The 22,998-nt window shown below is 34.7% G+C and overlaps 1 long non-coding RNA gene and 2 pseudogenes across 1 annotated transcript; 1 reads left to right on the forward strand and 2 right to left on the reverse strand.

Moving 5' to 3' along the window:
- Window positions 1–4,215: 4,215 nt before the first annotated feature.
- Window positions 4,216–4,331, reverse strand: LOC120588658 (uncharacterized; annotated as a pseudogene).
- Window positions 4,332–6,885: 2,554 nt separating this feature from the next.
- Window positions 6,886–7,018, forward strand: LOC120588456 (uncharacterized; annotated as a pseudogene).
- A 7,820-nt stretch (window positions 7,019–14,838) lies between these two features.
- Window positions 14,839–15,693, reverse strand: LOC120587982 (uncharacterized). Its single transcript, XR_005649113.1, has 3 exons — window positions 15,552–15,693; window positions 15,364–15,447; window positions 14,839–15,046 (listed from the first exon to the last, which is right to left on the reverse strand). It is a non-coding gene; the product is annotated as an uncharacterized LOC120587982 (long non-coding RNA).
- Window positions 15,694–22,998: the final 7,305 nt, after the last annotated feature.

The following is a 22,998-nucleotide window of genomic DNA, read 5'->3' on the forward strand; positions in this document are numbered from 1 at the left end:
CTTGTGGGACTGAGCCCTTAACTTGCAGGTCTTCACTGAGTAGTTATTGCCAGAACTGCATTAATTTGTAGGATACCCAGCTGGTGTCCACGGAGAATTGAAGAATTGAAGAATTGCTTGTTATGGAAAACCCACACATTCAATGTAAGAAGTGTTCTATATAGGTTAAAAAAAAAACAGTAGTAGAAGAGATATTCTGATTTAAGGAGTATTGGTGAAAGAATAAGCATATTAAAACAACCCGACACACACTGACAATGAATGCAATTAGGTGAAATAAGATGGGTAAAGCTCTAGATTGAGATTGACTCAGAGGTGTTGTCAGATTAGTGATTTGGAAAAGAGAGAAAAGCAACAGATGAGAATTGAAAACATATTTACAAAAGATACTGTTTCTTTTGTCATATATACATATGAAAAACTGAAGTACTGGGGAAAAAACACCAGTAGGAAATGGTTTTGCACTCTGGATTTCCCATCTACTGCTGAAATACAAATATGTCATTAACCTCTAGTAGAATAGTTAGTTTGTGTTTGGGAAAAAGTTGGAGATTTAAAATGGGATCATAGACAATGGAGGCTATAATAGGAAATTATTTTCTGAAATTCAGAATTCTACTTATATTTATGCTGTTGTACACAGTAAGTAAATATTTTGTTCTATTTAGAGTTAATATTAACATTGACATGAACTATAACAATATTTATAGATAAAACTTATTTTATAATATAAAAATATCTGATTTTGAGAAAAGTCACAATGGTTATATTTTTATTGTTTGTGATATGCTATTTATTCCCTTGACGGTAACAGAATATTGGGGAAAAAATTCAACTCAACTAATATGAGAGAAACATCTACTTACTTCTTAGATGTAGCCATATGAATCTCAGGCCACAAATACAGGTGTCATTTCCCTTTCCCCTAGTAATTGTTCCCTCCCATCCCCAAGTGAATCCTAATTCCTGAATTCAAGATCCTATACAGGGTATGCAGTACCCTGAGAAATGTAATTCAGAAATTCGTCTCAACCCTCTTCCTTCATTTTCTTCCCTATGTGCCTGTTTCTTTCTCTCTTGGACAGTAGTTCCCCCAAACAGAGGGCTTTCTAAATCATTGGAAATAAAAATGTCTTCACTTATTTTGGTCTAGTCATTTAATTTGCCATGAATTAGAAAATATAAAGAGTAAATATACAATCAGAGGGAGTCAATAGTTTTAAAATTATTCTAAAAAATCCATTTACATATTATAGTAAGGTATTATAGACATGCAAGAACATTTATGTAAATGGATAGGATGAAAGATACCACATTGCCAGAGTAAATTTGCACAGGAATCATCTGACCTCTTGAATATATGAAGGAAAAAAATAGATAAAAAGATAGTCTTACAAGCTGGATTGCATCCTTCTGAAGTGAAATGTATCTTTAGCATAAATTAACATATCAGTGTTTGGGGGAAAGACACAAAATGAGGGCATATGAAGAAAATGAAGCAGGAGAATATTTGGATTGCACAGTTAATTATCTGAAAAAAAAAAGATATATCAGAGCATAGTTGCTTTATATTGAAAAGAATATACCTGTTTTATACAATGAAAATGACTAAAAAGAAGTTCTCATGTTAATTTTTTAAATTATTAATTATAACTAAAAATCTTTAAAATATTGAAAAGCTGAAGGAGAATAAGATGATAACCATCCCACTGTATTTCATAGTCTTTGACCTTGCAGAAATTCTGAATGCCATTAGATGTTAAAAGGGCATTCAGCTTTTCACTTATCCACAGGTTTCTTTTCTCTGGGAGGAAACACATCAGTAATTATATACTGAACTTAGGTAATGTTTAAACGATTCAGTTACATCAACAGTAGAAATTGAAACAGGAGAGTATTTCATGGAGAGTTGTCTGGGGATTATCCAGCCTTTGGATACTTTATTGGGTGGTGGTGGTGGGGGGGGGAGTGTATTACATAATGGGAAGCTCATTTTATTTTAAGGCACATATATTGTTCCCAATATTGAGATAAAATACATTTCCCTGTTATTTTCACAAGTGAGTTTAGTTCTGTCATGTAGTCATATGGAAAATAATATTTATGGTCTTACTGCTGCTTGTCAATTCAGAGTGCTGCATCCAGAAAGGAATGCTCTGATCCAAGGACCAAATCAACTGTCACGTGGGAGGATGCTCAGAAGCTATGCCTAACAAGAATTGTCAGGGATGTCAGGCTCTTGACATGGAGATTGCCATGTCCACCCCTCAACACTTCCAGTTTGCCTGGAAGTGTCAATCAAGGATCATTTGAAATAGAACTATAGGCACCTTTCCCCACTACTGTAGCAGCTGAGATTAAAAAAAAAAAGAGTCTAAAGTCATTTCACATTATTTAAGACATTCTACAAACAAAAATGAAGCATGAACTTAACTGATGGTAAAACCTAGCAACTGTAATCAAATTATATGATTATGCACATAATTAATATAAAATCTATTGTTATAGGCTGAATTATGGTCCCTCCCCAACAAATTCATATGTTGAAATTCGAACCTCCGGTACCTCAGAATGTGACTGTATTTGGAAATCAAGTATTTAAGAGGTGATTAAGTTAAAATGAGGGTCTTTAGGTGGGCCTTAGTATTCATATAATAAGACGAGCACATTCACAGAGGAAAGATCATGTGAAGACATAGGAAAAAGCCAAAGGGAGAGGCCTCAGAAAAATCAAACCTGCCAACATCTTGATCTTAGACTTCTTGCCTCCAGATAAAACAAATTTCTATGGTTTAAGACACTCTGTAGAATTTTCTTACAACAGCTCTAGCAAAATGATACATATATATTACATATAATTATTTGTATGTATATGTATTCATATATGTATTAATTATATACAATATTTTAATAAATGATATGTGATATATTCTATATTAATTTGTTATTATAAATTGATAACATTATATCTATGTCTATGTCATCTATATGTAATCTATATCTATAAATGTTTCTACAAGGTGAATTCTCTTAGAAGAGATGATATTAAGGTCAATATAACTTATTTATGTCAGCAAGCAAATTTTTATATTTGTCTATATTGGAAAACACTAACTGTGAATTTAAAAATAATAGCATACTGAGATCATTCCCACAGATAGCTTGTGGGGAGTGCATAATTCTGCTTTCTTATCAAGCAATTTGCCTTCTCTAGCCAAGAGAATTTTAAAAATTGCTGACTACACACTTACACAATTGCCTCCAACCTAACAACCTTAATGAGAAATTTCTATCTGTGTTTTGATCTTCCTCAGTATGGTGACTGCCTCTTTCAAAGTATTGTACCAATCATTTGCTCATGTATGCTGATAACAGCACGCTATCAACTTCCACATTATTGGACCTATCGTATTTGACATACTTGATCATGGGCCTTCATACTCATATATAGCATATGTTTTTGCCTTAAAGAAGCCTGATTCTTTGCTCATGCAATATATATAGTACCTTATTGTTAATATTGCCCAGCATTTTCTGATTCATTTTAAACAAAGCAGTAGGACCCATGGGATTTAATTCTTGAATAAAGATGGCTCCAGAATTGTTGAATCTAAGATATATTTTTCTTTGAAGATCATCATTCTGAAGTACAGTTTCGGTTGACATTGTTATGTTGATGACATGTGAGTTTATTTTTCATCTCTCAAAAAGCAATTTAAAAATTGATGAAGTACCCAAGTGTCATTTGGAAAGTAAAATTGTGAGCATCCATCCATTACTTGAAAGGTGCCTTATAATTTTCACTTTCATGTGCATTGTATTTATTCCACAGCTATAAGGACATTTTGATTCATATATTATATGTGACAGCAGGAAACTTCACCGGATCCTACTATAGTTTGTGTTGAAAATATTTTGATACTTTACTTCTTTTAAATGCTTACAAAAGTGATATATTAGAATAACATCATATTAAGGTATCTTACATATAACAACAATTTAAAAACAAAATGAAACTACCAGGTAGACATTGTTATCTCTATTTTACATAAGAAGTTACCAAATAACTAATAAACGTTAGATTATTCACTAATCTAAACTAGATGTCAGATTGAGGGTGTGAACCATGTCTGATGCCAAAGTTTACTCTCTTACCTACTATGCTGCACTAACACATAACTCTCATTAAAATAACTTTATTATTATTATTATTTATGCCTACAGCACCTGGTCTTCCTAGGTGGTCTCCCATCCAAGTACTAACCAGGCCTGACCCTACTTAGCTTCCGAGATCAGACATCGGGCTTGTTCAGGGTGGCATGACACTAGGGTGCAAACCCAGGAACTTTTGCATATAAAGCAGATGTGTTAACCGCTATACAATGGAACCACATCCTCATTAAAATAATTTTGAATGTATTCTAATTGTCTTCTACACCTGAAGATTTATTATTTTAAGGCTGATGTTATTCAATAAACCAGTTGTATCAAAATATTTATATAAAATAATATAGCTGGTTGATCATGTGATTAAAATCAAGCATTAAAAAATGATTGTATAAGCTCTACTATAAGAAAAAAATAGAGATTATAATTAATAATTGGTCAATGTACAAAAATAACATTAAGAAAGTAAAAAGATAACCTAAATAATGGAAGAAATATTCTCAATAGATATATTAAAAAAATGATTGATTTTTTAGAACATATAAAGAACTTTTACAAATCAGTAAGGAAAATATAGCTTAAAAGAGAAATGGGAATAAGTCTTCTACAGAAACTTGGCAAAAGAAGACATTTAAATGGACAATGGACATTTAAAAAGGTGCAAAATATCAGGAAATGCAAAATAGAAGCAGAATGAAATAAGTGTGCACATCACTAAATTGCTAAAAATAAAATGATTGAAACTAACAAGTATAGGTAAGGATGTAGAGGAATGAAATTAAGAAACTTTGTTAGCATGAAATTGAGAAGCAAGAATCTAAGATGGTATTTTTCAAAGCTCATCTTTCAGACATGGTGTTGAGGGACTGAACATGTTAATATTTGGAAAGCTTCCTGAATATATATTCACATATGAGAGTTCCAAATAGCACTAGGCCCAAACAATTATTTTCAAGATGTCAATATTGTCCCTCTCTGTAACAGCTTTGAGTGACTGTGAAATAACCAACTTAAATTTGAATGTTTTTCTCTTATATTTTATGTTTTGGTTTTTTTTTCACCTAATAGGACTGATATGACATTTGGAAAAGTTTTCAATGATGACTGACAACAGTAATTTTACTATACAGACACCCTCTGTGGTATGATTTAATCATCTAAGACAGTGTTTTTGACTTTTTTTTTCTCCCTTTGGCTAGAAAAACTTATGTGTGGAGTGTAAACAAATAAAATGAAACAGTGTGTGCTGATCTGCTCGAAAAATTGTTTTTGGAAGCGTGAAACCATGCTAACCTTCCCAGCTCCCTCGAAAGGGAGTATCTTGGCTATACAATGCTAATTCTATCTCTCCAGGTGATTGAATGGAAATAATATTTAATTATCTGAATTACTAATGCACTGAAACACAGATCTACACCACTGTTTTCAAACACTGCGTATTTAGAAGAAGAAAATTTTCCAAAATGCTCAGGAAAATTGTCTATAAATCCCAGCTGATAAACACTAATTGAAGACACTAAATTCTTAACCTAATAAAACATTTTGAATTATGTTTTATCCATGCAACTTAAAAAGGGTTATCATTGAAATAAAACCACACAACTTATTATTTCTTTTTGAATTTTTGATCCTCAGTCTTTGTGATTCACCAATTTCTAGTTTGCCTACAAAAACCCAGTTTCAGTAAACAGAAAAAGCGTCTGCCTGCTTCTAATTTAGTGTGAAATTTCCTCAGCAAGGAGACTGCCACTTGGCTTCAGCCCTGCCAGTTATTAGATATGTGCCTGAGTAGATCACTTCAGCTTTGCATCTTTTTCCTTCACCAAAAATGTGAGTTACCTTAAGTGATCTGTGAGGAATTGTGTAGGCCAAACGATGATGCCCCTCTCTCCAAGACATAACTCCTAGAACCTGTGACAGCTACTTAATATGGAAGATGCGATTAAGGTAAGAATCCTGAGATGGGGAAATTCTGGATCATCTGAAAGGTCCTAAATGCAGTCCCAATGTCTTTATAAGAGGAAGGCGGAAGGACACTTGATATAGAAGAAAAGGCAATGTGACCACTGAGTAATACAGCCAAAGTCCAGGAATGCCAGAGTCACAAGAAGCTGGAAGAAGCAAGAAACAGACTCTTCCTTAGAGCCTCTGGAGGGAGTATAGTAATGTGATGACTTATTTTGTCCCAGTGATACTATTTTAGATTTTTGATCTCCAGAACTGTGAGAAAATTAATTTATTTTTTAAAGCCACCAAGTTTTTGCTAATTTGTTACAATCGCCACAAGAAACTAATGCAGGACCCTTCCAGCTTTAAAATTGCATGTAGACGAAAACAAAAGAAGATATAAAAGTCAACAGGCTCAGAATAACTTGTTTTTATTAGCTAAAATTCTAAAATACAACTAAATGTTAAGAGCTATGGCCTTTTGACATCTGTGATTGGCGGAGATATGGGCTCTGAAATTTTTTACTTTATATAAATGCTTTTTACTTGAAAAATAAAGCCAGTTATTTGTTACTAGTCCAGAACTTACCTAATGTCTAACTTATGATGTTTATATTACAGTTCCCCACGACATGGGCCTTCCTGACCTTTGTCATGTCCTACCCCACAGCTCATCCTATAGCCTCCTCAACATTTCTCATTTACTGGGGGGCTAGTTGGTTGTTTAGCTTTCTAATTCTTTCAAGAAATATTTCTTAAAAACTCACTCTTGTCTATGGCCATGCCACCCTGATCTCGGAAGCTAATCAGGGTCTGATCTCGTCTGATCTCGGAAGGTAAGCAGGGTTGGGCCTGGTTAGTACTTGGATGGGAGACCACCTAGGAATATCAGGTGCTGTAGGCATTAAAAAATGTAATAATAAGGACGTGGTCCCACAGTGTAGCGGTTAGCATGTCTGCTTTATATGCAGAAATTCCTGGGCTCACGCCCTAGTGGAGCCATGGTCCACAGTCTACAGCCATGCCACCCTGAACAAGCCCAATGTCTGATCTCAAAAGCTAACCAGGGTCGGGCCTGGCTAGTACTTGGATGGAAGACCACCTAGGAAGACCAGATGCTGTAGGCATAAATAATAATAAATAAATAAGTATATATATATATAAAATAAACAAGAAATAACTCACTTTCTCTGTTTTTCATTATTGTTTTTAATTCTTCACCTCCCTCTCACTCCTATCTGCTCAGCTCTAGCTGAGATAAAACTATTTTTCTCAAGATCACTGATATTGTCCATATTATTAAATTCAAAGGACACATTTATGTTCTCTTCTTTATTCCCTAGCGGCATTAAATATAACTGATTTCCCTTTTCTGCCATAAAACAATTTCCTCTTTTGACTTCCATATTATTGTGCTCTCTTGTTGGTCTTCCTATTTCACTGTCTACAACTCCTCAGTTTCTTCTGATCCTCTTTATTTATGACATCTAGTTTTAAACATTACTCAGAGCTCAAATTTCGTCCTCTTTTCTGTCTTTACACTCAGTTTAGTTGATCCTATCCACTCCCATGGCTTTAAATGCCTTCTGACTTCTGATGGCTCCCTGACTTATATGTCTGAACTTCAGATTCACAAATCTAATTGCAAGATTCATGGTTCCTCTTGAATACCTAATGGCATATTAAGTTGAAATTGTGCAGAAAAGACTCTCCTTTTCTACTTGCAGTCTCCCGTTCCTATCTGTTCTTTCTCTAGCATTTGCTATCGTAGTAAATGGTGCCACCATCTACCAAGTTGCCCCAACCAGCAATCTGAGAGTTATCTTTAATACTTCCTTTTCCTTTGGCCACATGAATCAAATATGTTTTATATTTAATCACATTTCTCCATTTCCATGACTACCACTGTCTCTACCTGACTTACCTCCTAGATGGTCTCCTTGACCTTACTGTTGCTCGTGTTTAATTCATTTTCCATGCGGCGACCAGGCTGACCTTTAAATAAATTCCTACGCCTGCTTAAACATTTTTCTAAATATTTTTTATAAATATTTCTTCTAAATATTTTTTATAAATAAAATCCATGCCTTATCTATCCTCTTCCTGTTTCTCCTAACTCATCTCAAACTTTCCATTACACACACTATGAATATTCCCTCATTTCTCTAAAATGTCAAGTTGTTTCTGCTTCAGGATTTATAATTGGCATTTCTTTCTGTGGGGAACATTCCTCAAACTTCATCTCCAGCTATTCTCAGGTGTGACTTTTTCTTCTAGTTACAACTTACATTTCATTTCTTGAGAGAAATAAAGAAATCATCCTTGACTACCTAAGGCAAAAAAAATTATAAAGTCTGAAGTTACCCTCAGTTATTCTCTATCAGGGTACCCTGTTTGTTTCCTTCACTGCACTTTTCAGAACTTTTTTCATTATTTTATGTGTTAATTACTTCTTTGTTTCCCTTATTAGCCTAAGCCCTATGGTAGGTGAAACATCATTAGTTCTTGTTAATGTTTTGTTTTTAATATGTTTTGCTCTACATCTTTATTAAAATTTTACATATACAGAAATTTTTTAAAAAGACCTGTACAATAAGTTTGGTAATAATGAAAAAGCATTCCCCTGGCCCCCTCTTCCACTTTTCTCTTTTTTCATAGATACTTTTAGTCAATTAAAACTAATTATTGTGCTACTTAACTCCATGGTTCTCAAAAACATGTTTGTATTCTTATTTCTTGATATTTCAGTTTTAATAATCATTTGCTCACTTGCTACTGTGGAATATGAATATTTAACTTTCTTCCTTTATGCTCCACATATACACACACATCCCACCATCAAGCCTCCCAATATAGTTATGATATTTGTTTGATTAGATTAATATTTTTTCACATTATGATAATTGTATAAATGCTAGTCACAGATGAGTTTTCTCTGCAGTTAAAAATCGCCTTCGTTTGATTGCTTAATTTCCTCTATACTCATCACTAATTCAATCCCAAGCCCTTGGCCAATTGTATAAATTTCCTCATTTAACAGATTCATGAGTTATTCTATCAACTTCATTTTTTGACTCCAATTAAGTTTTATTGCCCCCTCTGCCTGATGCACAGCTGTCATCCAGGAACTCTTTTAAATATCATAGTGAGGATTCCCTTCATGTCATTTCAAGCAATCTATTCCGTGTTTTCCTTTTTTTTGTTTTAGTCTTTTGTTTTAATGGGTCACCTTCTCAAGCTTTCTTAGAGTATGAGGGACATGTTTTTTTTCTATCCTTCATGACTAAAATATCTTTATTCTATGCTCATCCTTGATTAAGTATAGATTTATTTCAAATTCTCAATTTAAAATAATTTTTCTTCAGCAACCTTAGAAAATTATTCATGAATTTGTTAGCTTTCAATATGACCATGGAGAAATTCAAAGTCGTTTTGACCCTTCATCCTTCGTTAATGTCCCTCCTTTTTGTGTTTTCTTTTCCTCTCTGGAAGCCTATAAAAGTTTCTCTTTGTCCACAGTCTTCTGAATATTCACTATGTCTAGGTGTGGATTTATTTGTATCCATTAATTTGGGCACTCCCAAATTAATGGATACAAATGAAAGGAAGGGAAGAAAGAAAGTAGGAACAGATATAGTTGTGCCCAAGTTGGTAAAATTATAATAATTTCTGGTAGATTTATTTTTTTAATAAAGTAAGATCTTTTACTGAGGCCCACAAAAATTTTTGGAAAATCATTCAAGCCTGGTGGAGAATAGGAGATTCTTATTAGATAAAATTTATTCTTATTCTTAAGTAAGAAGATGACACTCTTTGGGCCTCAAGTTTAACTGAGGGCCCAAAAGTTTAAGAACTTGTTACTAATCTGAGACCATAACAAAGAGGTTGAAAATATTTTTACATTTCGTAATGATGTGCTAGGCATCTATGCAGGACACGTAAAGTAGTTGATCAAAAATCAGTTTTTAACATGAGCCAGTATCTACCCCATGCTCTTCCTCTTTGAATTCTAAAGGTTTAAAGTTTAGTGAACAGAAGAGAAAGACTTTCTTTGAGGAAAGCTGGAAAGACTTGTAGCATTTTCTTCTCTCTTCCTCTTTTCTCCCAAAGGAACTGAGAATCAACTTACTGGCTTTTTACCATGAGCCTGTCGAATGTGTAGTTGAGAGGATTACTTAGAGAATTTAGTTTATATTCCCTGGAGTTTTGAGAAGGTACTGAGTCAGTGTCATTCACACCTGGAGAATTTTAAAAGTGAGATATTATGGATGGCTAGCTTCCGTGACCTCAGAATAAGTAGAGGTGGCTCTATTGGAAACAAAAACAAAAAAACTACATCTGAAGGCATGAAGGATTTGGCGGTCTTAGGATAAATGTTTTCTCTGAACCAGAGTCATCTTGAGGGGACGTTTCCCAAAGAGGGTGGCGAGCCAAGGCAAGGGACCATAGGAGTAAAAGGATAAAGGTGGGGAGGGTGTGAAACAAGAGCTCAGCCAGATACATATCACCTGCATGAACAAAATGTGCATTATCCTCACAGAAGCATTCCAAAAGTGAATATCAGCTTTGAACACATGTGGACCATAAAAATCTTCAAAACCAGATTGCAACAGGATTGATAAATAGATTCCTGATCCTTATGGATCATTAGCCAGTACTATTGCTGTTCATATTGCTGCTCATAGAGGTGCAGATATAACCATTAGAAATTCCTTCAGATTGGATCTTGTTTCCTTTCGATCTGAATCCCGTCTTTTTTTTTTTCTTCTTCTAACGTGTTTGTACCTTATGGAATCTCAAAATACTCTGGGCTCCTTTTGCATTTTTCCTGCCATGGCCCTGGAATCACAGCTTCTCCAAAGAGTTCTGGTTTCCTTTATTGAAGAATGTATTTAGAAACAAAGATCTGGACACTAGATATCCTTGATAATGCTTCTAGACTCAGTGTTCAGAGCTAAGAGATATATGTTTGTACAGTAAACCCTTACACACATACATTTATGTTTGTATATATATATCTATTTGTAGATACATTTTTTAAACTAGTTCCTACTAATACCAATCTAATTTAGTACAACAGGATTCATTCAAGCATTCTCCTTTTCTTTATTCGTAACCTCTCTGACAGTTTAAAAAAAAAATCTACTTAAAATCTATAAAAGAATTCCCTTGTATTGAGAAGAATATAGTTTCTATGGGATACAAGCCCTGTATGATCAGGGCTTGTATCCCATAGAAACTATATTCTTGCTCATTCACCCTTACTGTGGTATACTCTACTTCGAGCTCATTGGCCTCATTTCCCTGTCTTAAAAGCCCCTGTCTTATCAAGACAATCCTGCCTTCTTACTCTCCCCTCACCCCCAGCAGCAGAACAAATCTAGTTATTTGTCCTACAGATGACTTCTTTGCTTTGCTGGCTGAACTCAGATGTCTACGAGGAATGCCTTCCCTGACCATGAGCAAAAGTGGCACTCTCCATATCATCCTGGTGATTTCATTTATTGCACTCAACAGTCACTGAAATTACCTTTTTACAGGTTCACTTGTTTATACTCTGTCTCCTCAATTGTAATATCAGTGTCGTGAGGGAAGAGATTCCTCTCTGTTTTCTTTACAGCTCCATCATCAGAGCTCAGAATAACTCTTGGCACATAATATAGACTTAGTAAACATTTAAAGAATGACTCATAGAATGACTGACAGTCAACAATGGGAGTCTGTTCTATCAAGAATAGTCATCATGAATTTGCCATAGTACCAATTTATGCTACTGTGGACAATGTGGATATAAGCTTTCTAGAACTATTAGTCAAAGTTGCGTTCTGCTGGTGGGGGTGAGGGGAGAGTAAGAAGGCACAAGGATTTAGATAACTCCAAAAGTCCATATTCTATATTGAATAATTTGATTTATGGCTAAACCATAACATAAGTGGGCAGCAAGTAATGTCATTTTAATTTCCTGGCCTCTCCTAAGTTTTGGAAAGAGTAGCAGTCTCTGATGCTTGCAGAGAATAGATGTATTGGGATTCTAGGAGTAAACATTGGTTAGCTTCTGAATTACTGATTAATACATAGCAGTCTTGGTAGGACACCTTAATACATTATTATGCAAACAGCTACAATAGACTCAATTTTCGTCTTCCACCAGGCTCTATGGAGATTCATCTTGTTAGAATGAAGTCTTTTTGGTGGCTCGCATTAGATCAGTGAATTCAGTCCCTGTCTTTTCCTGTTGAATTTAACTGTGCTTTGTCTGGTCATTTCCAAAGAATGAGTTTTGAAGTCATGCATGCTTATATGAAGATAAAGCTGGCAGATAATTTGTGAGGTTAATAGTGATAAAATAGAGAGAAGAACCAAGAACGTGGTCTCTGACCTATCGTGATGGAGATAAAAAAATAGAAAAATATACTTAAAAGAACTAAACTGTACAGAATGCCAAAACCAAACAGAAAGAATTGAATGAGACATAGATTTTTTTTTTTCTTCTGAATTTCATGATCTTTTTCAAGCCACTACAGTACAATTTACTTCACTTGAAGTAATTTACTAAATGTATTCTGGAGGAATTCCTGAGTCCATGTATCACTGAAAATGAGCATTTTTTTTTCCTTTCTTGTAATAATAAGTCCAACAAATTATATAGAAATAAGGAAAAAAGATGTCATTAAATATATTGAACTGGTTGAAGTAGTGGTTTTCAAATTGTATTCCAAGGTCAAAGACAGAGCAGAAAGGCAAAGCAGAAGCAGCTTCAATTAGATCTACTCCATTTTTATCTGTTTTATATATTGAATTTCTACATGTGATTACATTTAAAAACATGATTCTGCTCGAAAATAAATTAGAAAATCACTGATATATAATAAGAAAAAATGGAACATCTTTAAAATACATCATACAACTATGTTTAAATACTATATAAATACTAAAACATCATAAATAATGTTTTAAATTTCTGTAGTTGTTATTTAAAAATATTCTCATATATCTAAGTTAGTGATTTTAAAGTAAAAAGGAAGTAAGAAAAAAAAGAGAGTGAAGAATAAAAATAGACCTGCTGTGTTAGATTTCAGTATCAACTTTATTTTTATGGCAAATTATTCTTTGACCATTGCCTTTGTAGTCCGTGACTACATGAAAATAGATTTTAAATAGACATGTGATTATTTCTTTTTATTCGTAAAGCTATTTAAAAAAAAAAGGAAAATTTCTTCAGAAAGAGAAACCGAGTGATGCTAAAAAATTAACTAGAACATAGTAGGCATTGTATAAATATTTGTTAAGTTAATAAATGATAAAGTTTCAAGAAAAGATAAAAAACTATAATTTCACTTATTTATTCAAATATGAGGTGATTAGATAATTATTAAATGTTTATGAAAATATAAATTTCCATGGATTGTTAGAAAATTTTTTACATTTCTCTTGTTTCATAACATAAAATTAACCATTTAAAGTGACTAATTAAGTAGGATTCAGTACATTTACAATGTTGTGTGATCCCTAGCTGTTTCTAATTCCAAAATATTTTTATCATCCCAAAAGAAAACCCTTTGCTCATTAAGCAGTCACTCTCAATTCCCCTCTCTCTTCAGACCTAGCACCCATCAATTTGCTTTCTGACTCCATGGATTTATTGATTCTGGATATTGCATATAAATGGAATTGTACAATATGTGACTTTTTGCATTTGACTTATTTCACTTAGCATAATATTTTCTAGGTTCATCCATGTTGTACCTTCTATTAGTACTTCATTCCTTTCTATTACTAAAAATATTCCATTGTATGTATATACCACGCTGCGTTTATCCATTCATGTGTCAATGGCCATTTGAACTGTTTTCACTTTTGGTTGTTATAAATAGTGCTGCTCTGAACCTTCATGTAAAGGATTTTCTTGAGTATCTGTTTTTAATTTCCCAGGGAATTTATCTAAAATGAAATTGCTGAGTCACATGGTAATTCTATATTTAATTTTTTTTGAGGAACTATCAAACTGTTAATCACAGTGGCTGCACCATTATATATTTCTCCCAGAAAAGTATGAGAGTTCTAATTTCTCCATATTCTTACCAACACCTATTGTTTCCATTTGACTATCTTTTAATAGAACATTGCTGTGATTAAATGTAATTATTGGTTTTATAGAGGAATAATTTGTTCAAAAAGGATTTCATTTTTCATATAGCTACTTTGTTTTTTTTCCAAATTTGAATCCCTTACTCCTCTTCATTCAATGTATATAAAAAATAGGTTCCGGCTTTATTAAGGCATAAATGTAGAATACCATGTCATTACACTGTGAGGATCTGCTTTCTTTAAATAGAACTCCAGGATTCATTAAGAGCCTAAGTAATATTTCTAGAAGTTTTTATCATTTCCCACTCCACTCCCATAATGCCATATGTTTTCTTTTTTACTAAATATTTTTGGTGTAGCATTTCTAGGTCAGTTATAATAAAGATTAGGAGTGAGTAGGGAATAGAAACACAATGATAAGAATTAGAAAATGTTTTTTTTTAATCATAGTTTAATCAGTTATAGCCATACTACATGCGGCTTCGCATGTATACAAAAAATTATTTCATTAGAAAATGTAACTCTCAGGATTATAGAAGCATGGGTATTTTGTCCATCTTTTGACATTTTTACCATTATTTTAGTGATTTCACTGGCAATTTTGCTTTTTGTTCATATAATTTTATTTTTCTGCTTTATGGCTCCTTTATCATCTAAAATCAGTTGTTTGGGTGACTAATGTGGCCACATATCAGTTTAATACATTTCTGTTCAAGCAGTGATCAGTCACATGCCACCTGCCAAGCATTGTAACTGATCATCAAGTAGACAATTTTGACAGACTGTTCCCAGGAGATTCCTGTGCTGTGTTTTGTAACAGGCGGTCGCCCAGCAGGATCACAGTCTAGGAAAGTAAACCCAAAAGCAAAAATGAAAAAAGAAGGAAATGAAGAATGAAAGTGACTAAGTACAGGATAAGACTTTTAAAAATTAGAAGTAATTGTTTAAAGATTATAAAAACATTAACTAGGAAAGAAATAGATTATGAAGTGTTTTGGCCACAGCATTAGAAAAATTAATAAGACTGGATGGCATGATAAACTATGTAAATTAAGTATATGAAAGCAGAAATTCAGGAAAAGACAATGGAGAAAACACATAGCACAAGTCACACACAAAGCAATAATCCTAAAAGTTATCGTTCATTGCTGAAACACATACCTTCCCTCTGTGAAGCTTGGGGTTTCAGTTCCAGCATCATCAGTTTATGTGCACTTATAAGAGCTCAGTCGATACTTGTTGGTTCTATAAGAAAGAAAGGCATGCCACACAGGACATTTACATATGTAAAACATAAAGAAAACAAGTATTTATTTTTTCATCCATAACCTGTGAAAACATGTATTTACCAATATTTCTTAAATGTGTCCTTCCTATGAGGTGGAATAATGAGCCTTGACTGTATGATGTACTTCTCAGGAAGTAACAGCAATATAACCAAAGAAAAAATGTTTCTTTAAAGCCTCCTATTAAGAGTTGTAGGCTGGACTTCAGAAGAATGATGCGAACACCCAAAGGTTTGCTCTCACTTGGCTCTGAATGGTGTGGCAGGCAGGAGGACCACAGACACACTCTGTTTCTTCCTGTCACGCTGAACGGTTTGGAGAAGCCACAAGCAAAGAAACTAGGGCTGTCGCCTTGAATCCAGTTCAAGAGAAAGACAAAGGCAACTTTGTGCTCTCTTCTGTCCAAGGGAGAATCTTGTGGGCACAGGATTTGTTACTGAAAACCTGCCTGGAAGAAAAGTATATCTGAGACCAGACTCTGGGTAATTGGAGATTCAAGCTTTTGTGGTGCTAGAACCTGCAAGGGACAGTCCTGATTTGCTTAATAAATATCTACACTCTCTAAATTGTGCAGTAATATCTTCTTTGGTGAAGACACTGAAGCTGACTTTGTGGTAGAAAACTATTCTAGTATTCCCCTTTTTTCCTAATTTTTATGAGTCGCAAAATAGAACAAGATAAAGTCACAAAAACAGGAAGTCCACGAACACAGAAAAAATGACTGAGTAGTTCTTTGAAAAGAGGATGGAAAAATATTGGAAAGTTGTACTATAGTGGGGGTGGTGGTTATGCTTTAGAATCAAAAGAAGTTTGCCTAAGGAGCACCAAATAGCTATTAAAATGACTTCTTTGGAAAAAATGTTAGAAAAATATTAAAGAGTGTATCCTCTTATCTAGAAATTTCACCATTATTTCTTTAGAATTTAAATATAACCTTGTATTTACATACTACATGGATTAATTTTTTACAAATCAATTTAAATAAAACTTGTCCATAATGATGTTACAACAAATTTATCTGGCAGTTATAGAGACATAATGTGATTAGCTATTAATACAAAATAAATTTGATTCTATTATAGCTATTAAAAAATACCTTCAAAATGGGGTGTTTCTGACATCAGTAAATTTAAGGTACAGCAGAACTACACATAGACAGGTCAGATTCAGACATCATTAGGTAAAGGAAGCTGCCTGCCTGGTCAGCCCACAGAACACCAGGTTTGTGATTACAAATATGAGTTTGGCCCAGCCTCTCCCTCTGCTCACAAGATGAGATATCTTTCTTAAGGTCAACAGAATAATGTTTATAAGCATTGACAAAACACTATGGAGTAAACAGGTTACAGTTTACTAGGCAGATTAAGTGTTTGATAACAAATTCAAATAATATGCAGATATAATTCCAATGATGTTCTTGCTAATCACCAATATCACCGTACTTAGCCACCGAAGACAACTTAGTTCAACTAACAGTTCTATATGGATCCTTTTGGTCTTTCACCTTCTGTTTCTTCATTTTATGATCATTTACATTCTATATGGGATTTTGCTGAAACATGTCAGACTTATTTCCTTTTATCAGAATTGATGAGAAAATTTTAAAATTTCTCAGCAATTGAGGAAACATGGACCTTTAGCCAGACTAACCAGTGTTTGAACTTTAGTTCAGTATCCTTGGACAAGTGGCATAACCTCTCTAGCCCTTGGGCTCCTCAGAGCAAAATGGGATGACCTATCATGCAGAACTGTGTGAGGATTTGAGATATCTTGCTCAAGGCCTTGTGCAGAGTAGGTAGTTACTTGAAAAATGGCATATTATTTTTGTTTATTTTATTCTCCTTTGAATTATTCTAGGTCAGTCTCAAAACTGCAATGATTTTCTTTCTCAAAGAGATTTTACTAATTTTTATTTCTCTATTTCTTTAATAAGTTGTTGACATATATATCTATGCAGAAAAGGAATGCTGGCAGTAAGGTCCTGTCAGGTGTGTATACACAATTGACATATTCTGTGTATATATTTCTCTTATAAAATGTCTTCTACCGTAACTCAGTAGGGCTTTCACCAGTACTCCTAACTTATGTAGGAAAGAAAGTCTTCTAGGATGAGTCAGGTTTGAACATACTATTAATACAAATTTATTTTACTAACATATTTAGTTTGCCTTCACTGTCTCAAAAGCAGATGAATTCAAAAAGCTGTCCCTTTGCTAAATTCTAACCTATCAATATTTCTTTAACTATTTTAAAACTACACGTTTTCACAAGAATATCCTATGTATCACCTGGAGTTTCATCATCCCTTGAAATCTCTTAAGAAAAATTTGAACTCCATTCTATGCCTATGTATAATTTGTTAAGATTTATGAAAAATTTACATGAGAATATTTGCTAAGATTTAAGAAAATTAAAATGGTCAGTTCTAATTCTGGGCTCCTATTTGCATACATGCTATGTCGACCTTTCACGAACCTCAAGTTTATATCTTCATCTTTACCAATTTCACATGCAGGACAGATGCCTGAACATGCAGGACAAAAAACTTTGGTGGGAGTGGGGGAGTTGAGGGAGGTTTACATTAAAGCAACACCAGCAACTTCCAATCAGACATTAACAATCACATTCTTTGAAATCCTTTTGGCTACTATGCAGCCTGGAGTTTCTCCATACTTAAACTACCTCACTCACTCCTCATTCCTGCATAGTTTCTCTGCTCTTTTTTTTTTTGGTCCCCCAAATTGTTTCTTTTTTCAAAGGAGACCTTTCATATTGTACATTATAGTGTTATCTAAAGCTCTCAGTTGGTGAAAGTAATTCAATTCCTTTAGAAAGTATTGCTTTAGCCTTCTTTGCTAAAAGGCATAGATGAACCAGTTTGGTCTTGTAAAGGGCACTGTGATGTGCCACCAAGACCCGCTTTGGGGTGCCCTTGCTGCTGGTAATGTTGTCTCTGTGGGCCTGGAATTGACTCAGGTGAAGAGAGTCTCCTTGACCAAGGTCATGCTCCCACTCTGAGGCAGCTCAGCATTAACGGACAGTCTAGGTGGAAATATAAAGGTCTTGGCCCCTCACTTAAACTCAAAAAACTTTGATAAGCCATGTCAGCCTGAGTGCTCCTATGGGACTAGATGACTGAGCTGCAGTCTTTCCTGTGGCTATGTTGCATCTCAACCTCTCCCTCTGCTCAATGCTGCTTTCCATCTTTCCTTTTGGCAGTTGGTAATCCAGAGACCACTCTCTAATAATCTTCCTGAATGAAATTTTCATCTCAGAGTCAGCTTGTCTGCCAACCCAACCTGCAACAATCCCTTATGAATTAAGAATATGTAATAAGATAAAGATGTTCTAGAGAAATGAAGACAATGTGTGTGGAGAGATCTACAAAAGAATTTAGGGTAAGAAAAGTGTGTAGAAAAATAACTATGAGTTTGAACACTTAGAGTGATCATTTTAGTTACAACATCTTGGCATGTCAGTCTGGCAATAGGAGAGGAAGCTGCAATGGATGGAGATAAAAAAAGTAAGAAAGAAATAGAAAAGTTTTCTTATACTACAAGAATATTTCTCTATAGCAGTCTGATGCCTGTGAGACTGAATTTACCTTGTGCTTCCAGCAGTTTTGAAGTACACAATGTTGCACTTTCATGAGACACAATTTTTGGTTCATTGGTTACAAGTCCAAGAGTTCTTACTTCTCACCTAAATATAGAAGCAGGAATAAATTCTTGATTATTAAAATGAGGAATATTTTAACAATCTGTTTGAAAACATGATTCCCAAAAGACATTAGCTGTGAAAACCATTGAAGAGTATTTCCTTGGTTTGGTCATGGTTGCTTCACATCTGGCATTTGGTCAATCACTCATTAAATATTAATTAGCGTTAGTTATGCAATTTCAATGCTCTTTCACCCTTTTAATGGGGAAACCATGAAGAAAGAGATCTTCAAAAGAAAGTTAGGTTTCTGTTCACTCATCTACAGATTGTTTATCTAATTTAACTAAATTTCTTTTTATTTTCTTTTACCTTAAGCCTGAAACAGAAACAATAAACTATATGCAAACAAAAGATCTTTACTTCTCAGCTTGCAATTTCCTTCCAAATAAATAAAAGTTATTCAGTGAATTGTTAATAATATAAAGAAGAAATTACTGTATTACTTAGCATTTCCAGAGTCTGTTTTTAGTTTTTAAAAATATATAGAATACATATATACGATAAGTTTCAAACAATATGTTCTAATTTTGAGGAATTTTATACAAATATTGCTCTAAAATATGCCAAGAGTTTAAAAACCATTCAGTGAAAATGTAGAGATTTGGAAATATTAAGTTTTGTAATAGTAACATGACTCAAGAAGTCATATAATTCTTTTTTTAATACACATTTGAGTCTGTTATATGCCAAGCATTGTGTACAGATTTCAGAAGTAAACACGATCTCCTGCCTACTCAGCAGATGTTCACCTTCTAGTGAGGACACCAGTGAAAAGTTAGGAATTATAATATAGTTAAGAAATGTTCTCCACTCGACCTATGCACAGAGAGTAGAGAGAAGAAAAGGCCTAATTTATCCCGAGGAATGGGGCATGATCAAGGAACACTTTGCTTATAAAATCAAGAATAATGAGTTAGTCATGTACAAGTGTGACGTGAATTGAGGAAGGAAGTAGGAAGATGAAAGAAGATGTTCATAGCTGGAAGGGATTCTGCACATTCTGAGAATGGCAAGTGTGTTTACATCATTGGCAAAAGGTTGTGTGTGTGTGTGTGTGTGTGTGTGTGTGTGTGTGTGTGTGTGTGTCTGGATATACATCTAGTAAGAAATTAATGAAGGGTCTTGTATGCTCTGTTAAAAATTTTAATTTTATCTTGAAGTCCGTGGAGACCCATTGAAAGATATTCCAATAATCTTCCTTGGGAAACACAGAAGTAGCTAGGTCTCTAAGAGACTGTTAGAGGTCAATTTATTCCATACTTATGGCCCTGGGGCAGTCTAGGGGATTGTACTACTAATTTTTTTCAGTGGCCCTGGTTATGAACAACACAGAAGAGCAGACCTCCACAGACAGTCTATACCAGAGGTTCTCACATGAAAATCATCTGAATATCTGCTTTAATTGGTATAAAGAGGTCTCCGTGTATGGTTAATTTTTTATTTTAGGTTTGAATGTTTTTGGTTTTGTTTTATTTTAATTTTTCAATTAGAATTGACATTCGATTTTATTTTATATTAGTTTCCAGTGTGCAGCATAGAGGTTAGACATTTTTATAATTTACGAAGTGATCCCCTGATTAGTTTATTACCCACCTGGCACTGTACATAGTTATTAAAATATTATGACTATATTTCCTATGCTATATTTCACATCCCTATAACTATGTTGTAACTACCAATTTGTACTTCTTAATCCCTTCACTTATTTCACCCAGCTCCCCAAGCCTCCTCCTAGCTGGCAATCATAAGTTTGTTCTTTGTATCTATGAGTCTGTTTCTGTTTCATTTATTTATTTTGTCTTTAGATTCCATATATAAGTGAAATTTATGGTATTTATCCTTCTGTCTGACATATTTTACTTTGCATGATACCCTCCAGCTGCTGTGTGGGGACTGACCCCGCGGAGTTAGATTTGCCCCAATAGGCTCTTATGCCTGTTGAGACAACCCTTTGGGGCTTGTGGAACTAATCGGGTGGTGCTCTATTGTGGTCTGATGCCAGCCTCTGGTTGTGTGGGTTCTGGGGCCTCATCACAGGGGCTCCCATGCAGGCTAATGTCAGCCAGTGCTTATAACTAGCCCGGGGCTACCTGGTAAGAGCTAAAAAGCTATCTGAGGTTCATCACTGCTTCTAAGGGACCTGGAGGCATGTGAGAGAGGCCATGCTGGGATCGGAAGCCAGCTGTCACCAATACCGAGCCTGGGGAAGGGCAGCAAAAGGCCCAGCACACCCCAAGGCCTAAGGCTGCCTGCCAGTTGCCCATAAGACTCAGCAGGAAAAGAGCCTCGGACATTATGAGAGCTGGGTGAAGTGGGATCCCAGGGAGTCACCAAGATGTAGCACATGGTGTTCCTCGGGTTAGTGCAGATTCGGATTTGGTGCCAGTGCTAAGTTTGCGGCCACTTGCAAGACTCAGGTCACACTGAGACCAGCTGTTGCCCGCCTTAGGCTTGCAGCCCATTTCATGTCTATGCCCCTCCTACCAGCCTGTTCTTTATCTCCTTAGTTATAGGAATTCTGTTTGGCTAGTCTTTAGATGGTTCTCCTGGTCGATTGTTCTATAACTTAGTTGTAATTTTAATGTGGTTATGGGAGTAAGCAAGCATTTACCTACTCTACCATCTTGACTGGAACTCTGAGTATGGTTGTTTTTAAAAAGCTCTTTAGATGACTCTAATGGATAGTAAAGATTGGAGCTGCTAACTTTCTCCATGTCATGGAAGGTAATAAATAAAAATAGACTATTGTGAGGTTTATGAACAATGTAAAAAAGTTGAATTGCAATGTTGAGGTATTTGAGATGTACATAGTGTCCCCGAGTCTAATGCTTAGTAGTGGTTGTAATAGATGGATGCATTTTAAAAGGAGGTTTTTGAGCTAAAAATAGAATGATTGGGTAATGTCAGTGTTGAGGGCTATCATTCCTCCAGGACACTCAACACACACTGTTCTTCAAATATTTATGTATATAAATATATACATGTGCCTACATTTTTACATATATGTGCCTTTTCTATCTGGAATAATGTCTTCCAAACTATTCAAATGAAAACATTCCACCCACGCTTCAAGGCTGCTTTGCTGGGTCTTTCCCAAATTCACGTTCTAGTCCAAGAAAGAACAAATTGTTCCTTTCACTAGACCTCTCTAGCATAGTTTTATTACTCTGATAAAGCATGAACCACGTTGTGTCTGTGGTCCTTGCTGGACTGTGCCCTCCACAAAGAGTGACTCACCATGAATTCCCCTGCGGTGCTGTACAGGAAATGTTTGTTAAAAAATTTTGAGTATGAAAAGAAGAAAAAGTCAAAGTCATGAATTATATATTCATAGAAGTATATTAGGAAAGGTGGGTGAGCAGAGAGCAGGGGCAATGAAAGTCATTCTAAGAACTATTTTGCTTCACTGAGAGAATGAAAGAGAGTTAGAAGAAAAAGAGAACTGACTCTTATGCAATATAGACAGGGAACAAACCCTCACACATTTCTATCTGCGGTGGATTTGGAGTGTTGCTGAATTAAATGGGAAAGAATAGACAGGACCTCACAATCTTGATTTTGTATTAAGACTGTGCGGAGTATGTGAGTGAACAGGTCCTCAAGGAAATTCTCAAAGCTTTTTATGGTCTGAACAATTACTTGGTGGAACTAAGACAAGTTCAACTACTACTATCCACTGGTTTGACTACTACTACTATCTTCTGCAGAGTATGAAGCTTTTTAAAATCATTGATTTATTTGTGTGTTTATTTTTTGACTTAAGACTTTTGGGAGCACAGACAAGCAAAGG

This window comes from Pteropus medius, unplaced genomic scaffold (assembly GCF_902729225.1).
Source record: "Pteropus medius unplaced genomic scaffold, Ma_sr-lr_union100, whole genome shotgun sequence".
NCBI classification, from domain to species: Eukaryota; Metazoa; Chordata; class Mammalia; order Chiroptera; family Pteropodidae; genus Pteropus; species Pteropus medius.